The 9,055-nt window shown below is 50.3% G+C and overlaps 1 protein-coding gene across 1 annotated transcript in view; it reads left to right on the top strand.

Annotated features, from left to right (window-relative positions):
- LOC136633618 (sialic acid-binding Ig-like lectin 14) overlaps positions 1-9,055 on the top strand; it is a 157,619-nt gene that overhangs the window by 68,357 nt on the left and 80,207 nt on the right. The gene's annotated exons all lie outside the window — the stretch shown is intronic.

Genomic DNA, 9,055 nt, shown 5'->3' with positions numbered 1-9,055 from the left:
ACGATGACGACGAGCAGACCAGCTCTCCGGCGCGAGCACACAGCAGAAGACCGGACTGCGCAAGCGCGTCTAAAGAAGCAAGAAGACACCGAAATTAGACGGCTCCATGGAGACGGGAACGCCAGCAACGGAGTGGGAAAGTGAATAACTTCTGTATGGCTCATATTTAATGCACGATGTACATTACAAAGTGCATTAATATGGCCATACAGAAGTGTATAACCCCACTTGCTTTCGCGGGACAACCCCTTTAAGGCCCATTTACACATGCAGATAATCGCTCAAATATCGCTCAAATGACAGTTTGAGTGAGAGCTTTGAGCGATTATTTTGCATAAAAAATAATTGGCTACTCAACTACTTAAATGCCAATTATGTATGCAAATGAAGCCTTCCCTTAATAGCCTGAGCCTTTGTTGAGAAACAATGCTATCAGCACTACCCCCTGGAGAACTAATGATAAAAGTGAGCAATGATTTTTAGATGAGCTTGATTTTAAGGAACACCTAAAAGAGCCCGAAATGCGGGTGCACCTGCCCATTTACACGCACCGATTATCGCTAAAACAATCGCCGATTAGCGAATTTTTAGCGATAATCATCCAGTGTAAATGGGCCTTTAGTGTCTGTTTGGATCCTATGTCCTGTTCCATGATCTGTCCTATTGGTATCTGCTGTGTTCTCCACCCAAGGCACCATGACAGTTTCTGTTCTAATTCCATGCCCTGTTCCTGTGTTCTTGCCTGTTTCTAGTTTTGTTCCTGTGTGTTATTACTGAGAAGTGTGAAGTTTTATTTTACCAACAGTCCTGCTACATCTGCAGGGGTGGATTGGGAAATTACAAAGTGGCCCCACATTGTTGGTGGGCTCAAACTCGCAGTAAGTGGGGAGAAAATAAGTAGGTAGGAGTCAGCAAATCAGCAACCCCAACCAATAGGGTGGTAGGAGGGGAGGAGCATATGTGGCATGCATAGCTCACCACAGCACATTTACTATGAAGCACAGAACACATTAGGACTGGAGGAGTACATTAAAGTGTTGCCTATTTCTAACCCGTTAAGCCTCCATGATGTAAATGAACATCATAGACTGGCTTGTCTTCAGCTTCTATGACAGACATTTATGTCATATGCCCTGCGCCCATGTGATCCCTGTGATGACTGACAGCTGAGATCTCACTGTAATGGCAAAGATCAGAAAACAAGAAGACAACATTACCGATAATAGCACTATATGAGGGACAAATCATCCCGCCAAACACTAATAATAATACCCCCAGACGGTTACCATATAATATCATCAATGTTGCTAGAAAAAAAACACTATACAAAGACCAATATTACACCCCAATACAGTGACCATATAGAAGCATTTATTAGATCTACACAGGCACTTTGAAGACTGTATAAGTAATTTTAGTACCATTTATATCCATTGATCACAGGTGACGTCCCCTCTGACTCAATTGCTCACTTTGCCTTTTTCTTCATCTGGCCCAGACCGTCATGATGACTTCTTAAAGTCACAACTTGTCCGTTTAGAATCAGATACAGACATCTTTGATTCATCAATTTTTCAGGTTTAATTTTCAAAGCCACGCATAACAGTAATGCCACTAGAGGTAATCTACACAGTAATAGTATCTGCCTTTTTGTGCTCCCTCTAGGCCCCACATAGTGTCACTTTTTGTGTCCCATACACAGTAAAAGTGTCCCAGCTCAATAATAATGGTCTTCTTATGCCCCTTTTAGAAATGCCCCATATAGGCCACCATTTAGTAATAATGCCCCATAGAAGCCCCCACTCAGTAATTATGCCTCTCACAGACCCCCACTCAGTGATAATGTCCCATATTGGCCCCATCCCCCAATCAGTAGCAGTGCCCTCATAGCAGCCCTTCCCCTCAGTAGAAGTGTCAGTTATACGTAGTAAGTAAGTAAAACAAAATTACACTCACCCGTGTCACTCCTACCACTGCTGGCCTCTGCAGTTGGCACCCATTTAGCTTACCTGCTGAGATCTGGGTAGAGTGTGCAATCATATACAGGAAATACCCAGGCTGTAACCGCATGGTCCATATCACTATATACAGGAGATGTTTAACTTATACCAGCTATACATATATTATTATATTTGTACAGCTGTTATAACATATACATATAGTTGCAATATTATTAGAGATGAGCGAGCACCAAAATGCTCGGGTGCTCGTTACTCGGGACGAAATTATCGCGATGCTCGAGGGTTCGTTTCGAATAACGAACCCCATTGAAGTCAATGGGCGACCAGAGCATTTTTGTATTTCGCCGATGCTCGCTAAGGTTTTCCTGTGTGAAAATCTGGGCAATTCAAGAAAGTGATGGGAACGACACAGCAACGGATAGGGCAGGCGAGGGGCTACATGTTGGGCTGCATCTCAAGTTCACAGGTCCAACTATTAAGCCACAATACCGGCAAGAGTGCCCCCCCCCCCCTCCCAACAACTTTTACTTCTGAAAAGCCCTCATTAGCATGGCATACCTTAGCTAAGCACCACACTACCTCCAACAAAGCACAATCACTGCCTGCATGACACTCCACTGCCACTTCTCCTGGCTTACATGCTGCCCAACCCCCCTTCCCCCGCACGACAGTGTCCACAGCATACACCAAATTGTCCCTGCCCAGCCTTCAGCTGCCCTCATGCCACGCCACCCTCATGTCTATTTATAAGTGCGTCTGCCAGAGGAAAAGCAGGCACACACTGCAGAGGGTTGGCATGGCTAGGCAGCGACCCTCTTTAAAAAGGGCGGGGCGATAGCCCACAATGCTGTACAGAAGCAATGAGAAATCCAATCCTGTGCCACCTCCATCTGGAGCTGCACACGTGGGCATAGCAATGGGGAACCCATGTGCCACACACTATTCATTCTGTCAAGGTGTCTGCATGCCCCAGTCAGACCGCAGTTTTTTATAAATAGTCACAGCCAGGTCCAACTCCGCAATGGGAATTACGTGTGCACCCACAGCATGGGTGGCTCCCTGGAACCCACCGGCGGTACATAAATATATCCCATTGCAGTGCCCTACTCAGCAGAGCTAACGTCAGATACAATACAGGTGGGCTTCGGACCACACTGCATGCCCCAGTCAGACTGGTAATATGTACCTTAACAGTAACCTCGTTGGTGGTAATGTGGTGGTGACTGCGGACGTGGTAGCACGGTTTTATGTAGTTGGTTTTCGGAATGTGGCCAGGATTAAGTGGGCTGTGGCGGGGGGATGGTGGTGGTGCTCTCTTGTTGTGTCGTTAAAGGTGAAATTCTTGGACTGCCACCAGACGGACCAATGCAAAGGTATTTGCCAAGAATGTTTTCATTGTTGGAGGAGGAGGGGGATGTTTTGGAGGCACTATGTGTCCTCTACACGTGTCCGTGGTTATATGCACCTTAACAGTAACAGCGTTGGTGGGAAATGGCCTCGCAGCCATCATGTCTTTGTGAAGCCTCTGTTTCCACACCCCAGGGACATACCATTAGCAGCGGTATAGGCAGAGCCCAGAATTATTAACATTTCAGCTGTAGCATTAGGGACAGGCCCCACTAACATATCACTAGCAGCAGTATAGGGGGAGCGCAGTCTTAGTTCCATTTCAGTAATAGTAGCACTCAAGACAGGCCCCAGTAACATTCCCATTGCAGCAGTTTAGGGAGATAACAGTCTCTTTCACATTTCAGTAGCTGCAGTATAGACAAGGCCCCAGTTACATTTATGTAGCTAAAGTGTAGGCCAACCCCACACACCTTTCTGTACCATGAGTGCAGGCGAAGAACATAGAAATTACTATGATTACACTGTAGGTGAGGGCCCACAAAGATTGGTGTACCAACTGTAGCAATGTACCTCAGAAAAAATTGGCCATGCCCAACCAAGATGGCAGGTGAAACCCATTAATCGCTTTGGTTAATGTGGCTTAAGTGGTAACTAGGCCTGGAGGCAGCCCTGTTTAATGAAAAATTGGTTCAAGTTAAAGTTTCAACGCATTTAAGAGCATTGAAACGTATAAAAATTGTTTAGAAAAATTATATGAGTGAGCCTTGTGGCCCTAAGAAAAATTGCCCGTTCGGCGTGATTACGTGAGGTTTCAGGAGGAGGAGCAGGAGGAGGAGGAGGAATATTATACACAGATTGATGAAGCAGAAATGTCCCCGTTTTGGATGGTGAGAGAGAACGATGCTTCCATCCGCGGGTGCAGCCTACGTATTGCTTAGGTATCGCTGCTGTCCGCTGGTGGAGAAGAGAAGTCTGGCGAAATCCAGTCTTTGTTCATCTTGATGAGTGTAAGCCTGTCGACACTGTCGGTTGACAGGCGGGTACGCTTATCTGTGATGATTCCCCCAGCCGCACTAAACACCCTCTCTGACAAGACGCTAGCCACAGGACAAGCAAGCACCTCCAGGGCATACAGCGCGAGTTCAGCCCACGTGTCCAGCTTCGACACCCAGTAGTTGTAGGTGGCAGAGGCGTCACGGAGGACGGTCGTGCGATCGGCTACGTACTCCCTCACCATCCTTTTACAGTGTTCCCGCCGACTCAGCCTTGACTGGGGTGCGGTGACACAGTCTTGCTGGGGAGCCATAAAGCTGTCCAGGGCCTTAAAGACTGTTGCACTGCCTGTGCTGTACATGCTGCTCGATCTCCGCACCTCCCCTGCTACCTGGCCCTCGGAACTGCGCCTTCTGCCACTAGCGCTGTCGGATGGGAATTTTACCATCAGCTTGTCCGCCAGGGTCCTGTGGTATAGCAACACTCTCGAACCCCTTTCCTCTTCGGGAATGAGAGTGGGAAGGTTCTCCTTATACCGTGGGTCGAGCAGTGTGTACACCCAGTAATCCGTAGTGGCCAGAATGCGTGTAACGCGAGGGTCACGAGAAAGGCATCCTAACATGAAGTCAGCCATGTGTGCCAGGGTACCTGTACGCAACACATGGCTGTCTTCACTAGGAAGATCACTTTCAGGATCCTCCTCCTCCTCCTCCTCCTCAGGCCATACACGCTGAAAGGATGACAGGCAAGCAGCATGGGTACCGTCAGCAGTGGGCCAAGCTGTCTCTTCCCCCTCCTCCTCATCCTCCTCATGCTCCTCCTCCTCCTGAACGCGCTGAGATATAGACAGGAGGGTGCTCTGACTATCCAGCGACATACTGTCTTCCCCCGCCTCCGTTTCCGAGCGCAAAGCATCTGCCTTAATGCTTTGCAGGGAACTTCTCAAGATGCATAGCAGAGGAATGGTGACGCTAATGATTGCAGCATCGCCGCTCACCACCTGGGTAGACTCCTCAAAGTTTCGAAGGACTTGGCAGATGTCTGCCAACCAGGCCCACTCTTCTGAAAATAATTGAGGAGGCTGACTCCCACTGCGCCGCCCATGTTGGAGTTGGTATTCCACTATAGCTCTACGCTGCTCATAGAGCCTGGCCAACATGTGGAGCGTAGAGTTCCACCGTGTGGGCACGTCGCACAGCAGTCGGTGCACTGGCAGATTAAACAGATGTTGCAGGGTGCGCAGGGTGGCAGCGTCTGTGTGGGACTTGCGGAAATGTGTGCAGAGCCGGCGCACCTTTCCGAGCAGTTCTGACAAGCGTGGGTAGCTTTTCAGAAAGCGCTGAACCACCAAATTAAAGACGTGGGCCAGGCATGGCACGTGCGTGAGGCTGCCGAGCTGCAGAGCCGCCACCAGGTTACGCCCGTTGTCACACACGACCATGCCCGGTTGGAGGCTCAGTGGCGCAAGCCAGCGGTCGGTCTGCTCTGTCAGACCCTGCAGCAGTTCGTGGGCCGTGTGCCTCTTCTCTCCTAAGCTGAGTAGTTTCAGCACGGCCTGCTGACGCTTGGCCACCGCTGTGCTGCCACGCCGCGTGACACCGACTGCTGGCGACGTACTGCTGCTGCTGACACATCTTGATTGCGAGACAGAGGTTGCGTTGGAGGAGGAGGAGGAGGAGGAGGAGGGTGCTTTAGTGGAGGAAGCATACACCGCCGCAGATACCACCACAGAGCTGGGGCCCGCAATTCTGGGGGTGGGTAGGACGTGAGCGGTCCCAGGCTCTGACTCTGTCCCAGCCTCCACTAAAATCACCCAATGTGCCGTCAGGGCGATGTAGTGGCCCTGCCCGCCTGTGCTTGTCCACCTGTCCGTTGTTAAGTGGACCTTGGCAGTAACCGCGTTGGTGAGGGCGCGTACAATGTTGCGGGAGACGTGGTCGAGCAGGGCAGGGACGGCACATCGGGAAAAGTAGTGGCGACTGGGAACTGAGTAGCGCGGGGCCGCCGCCGCCATCATACTTTTGAAGGACTCCGTTTCCACAACCCTATACGGCAGCATCTCAAGGCTGATAAATTTGGCTATGTGGATGGTTAACGCTTGAGCGTGCGGGTGCGTGGCGGCGTACTTGCGCTTGCGCTCAAACACTTGCGCTAGCGACGGCTGGACGGTGCGGTGCGAGACATTGCTGGATTGGGCCGAGGACAGCGGAGGTGAGGGTGTGGGTGCAGGCCAGGAGACGGTAGTGCCTGTGTCCTCAGAGCGGGGTTGGATCTCAGTGGCAGGTTGAGGCACAGGGGGAGAGGCAGCGGTGCAAACCGGAGGCGGTGAACGGCCTTCGTCCCACCTTGTGGGGTGCTTGGCCATCATATGTCTGCGCATGCTGGTGGTGGTGAGGCTGTTGGTGGTGGCTCCCCGGCTGATCTTGGCGCGACAAAGGTTGCACACCACTGTTCGTCGGTCGTCAGGCGTCTCTGTGAAAAACTGCCAGACCTTAGAGCACCTTGGCCTCTGCAGGGTGGCATGGCGCAAGGGTGCGCTTTGGGAAACAGTTGGTGGATTATTCGGTCTGGCCCTGCCTCTACCCCTGGCCACCGCACTGCCTCTTGCAACCTGCCCTGCTGCTGCCCTTGCCTCCCCCTCTGAAGACCTGTCCTGAGTAGGCGTTGCAAACCAGGTGGGGTCAGTCACCTCATCGTCCTGCTGCTCTTCCTGAGAATCCTCTGTGCGCTCCTCCCTCGGACTTACTGCCCTTACTACTACCTCACCGATAGACAACTGTGTCTCATCGTCATCGGCCTCCTCACCCACTGAAAGGTCTTGAGACAGTTGCCGGAAGTCCCAAGCCTCATCCCCCGGACCCCGGGAACTTTCCAATGGTTGGGCATCAGTGACGATAAACTCCTCTGGTGGGAGAGGAACCACTGCTGCCCAATCTGAGCAGGGGCCCGAGAATAGTTCCTGGGAGTCTTCCCGCTCCTGAGCATGTGTCATTGTAGTGGAGTGAGGAGGCTGGGAGGAAGGAGGAGCAGCAGACAGAGGATTCGGATTTGCAGCAGTGGACGACGATAGGTTGCTCGAAGCACTTTCTGCCATCCAGGACAGGACCTGCTCACACTGCTCATTTTCTAATAAAGGTCTCCCGCGTGGACCCATTAATTGTGCGATGAATGTGGGGATGCCAGAAACGTGCCTCTCTCCTAATCGCGCAGCAGTCGGCTGCGATACACCTGGATCAGGAGTTCGGCCTGTGCCCACACCCTCACTTGGGCCTCCGCGTCCTCGGCCGCGTCCACGTCCTCTAGGCCTACCCCTACCCCTCAGCATGCTGTATTACCAGTGATTTGATTTCCCAGCCAGGAAATAAATTGGCGCAAGACTGCTGTTAAACTTAGCTGGCTGCGTATGATTTTTGTTTAAGTTCTCCACCCAGCACACACGTACCCAGAACGCTGAGGACTGTCAGAGGCAGGCCAAATAGAATTTTTTGCCCCTTTTTTTTAAAAGGAAAGGCCCACTGACTATATTCAATCAATAATGTGTTGTGGCCCTGCTGTGTGTCACAGAACTGCAGTGCTATTAACTGCAGCAGAGCGGTGATTTCCCAGCCAGGAAATAAATTGGCGCAAGCCTGCTGTTAAACTTAGCTGGCTGCGTATGATTTTTGTTTAAGTTCTCCACCCAGCACACACGTACCCAGAACGCTGAGGACTGTCAGAGGCAGGCCAAATAGAATTTTTTGGCTCTTTTTTTTTAAAGGAAAGGCCCACTGACTATATTCAATCAATTAATAAATGTGTTGTGTGGCCCTGCTGTGTGTCACAGAACTGCAGTGTTATTAACTACAGCAGAGCGGTGATTTCCCAGCCAGGAAATAAATTGGCGCAAGCCTGCAGGCCAAATAGAATTTTTGCCCTTTTTTTTTAAAGCAAAGGCCCACTGACTATATTCAATCAATTAATAAATGTGTTGTGTGGCCCTGCTGTGTGTCACAGAACTGCAGTGCTATTAACTGCAGCAGAGCGGTGATTTCCCAGCCAGGAAATAAATTGGCGCAAGCCTGCTGTTAAACTTAGCTGGCTGCGTATGATTTTTTTTACCTTCTCCAACCAGCACACGTACCCAGAACGCTGAGGACTGTCAGAGGCAGGCCAAATAGAATTTTTTGGCCCTTTTTTTTAAAAGGAAAGGCCCACTGACTATATTCAATCAATAATGTGTTGTGGCCCTGCTGTGTGTCACAGAACTGCAGTGCTATTAACTGCAGCAGAGCGGTGATTTCCCAGCCAGGAAATAAATTGGCGCAAGCCTGCTGTTAAACTTAGCTGGCTGCGTATGATTTTTGTTTAAGTTCTCCACCCAGCAGACACGTACCCAGAACGCTGAGGACTGTCAGAGGCAGGCCAAATAGAATTTTTTGGCTCTTTTTTTTAAAAGGAAAGGCCCACTGACTATATTCAATCTATATATATAAAAATGAATGTATGTCTGTGTGCGTGCGTGCGTGTCTGTTTGTCCTTTATGCGCTACTACACCATTCATCCGATCGCCATGAAACTTTGGGAAGTTGTTGAGTACACTCCTGGGAAGATTATAGGCATAGTACAACTATCCTACGATAAATGGCGCGCGTGCGAGCGTCGTCGAAAGTTACGACCCCCCCCACGTAGATCGAATAAGTAAGCCACCTGCTATTGTGATGTCATCACTGATGTCATCAACATCGTACGCCCTTGAACATGCCCCAACATGT

This window comes from Eleutherodactylus coqui, chromosome 6, assembly GCF_035609145.1.
Source record: "Eleutherodactylus coqui strain aEleCoq1 chromosome 6, aEleCoq1.hap1, whole genome shotgun sequence".
Taxonomy (NCBI): Eukaryota; Metazoa; Chordata; class Amphibia; order Anura; family Eleutherodactylidae; genus Eleutherodactylus; species Eleutherodactylus coqui.
Note: the sequence above shows the minus strand (reverse complement) of the source record. Positions and strands in the feature narration are given on the sequence as shown.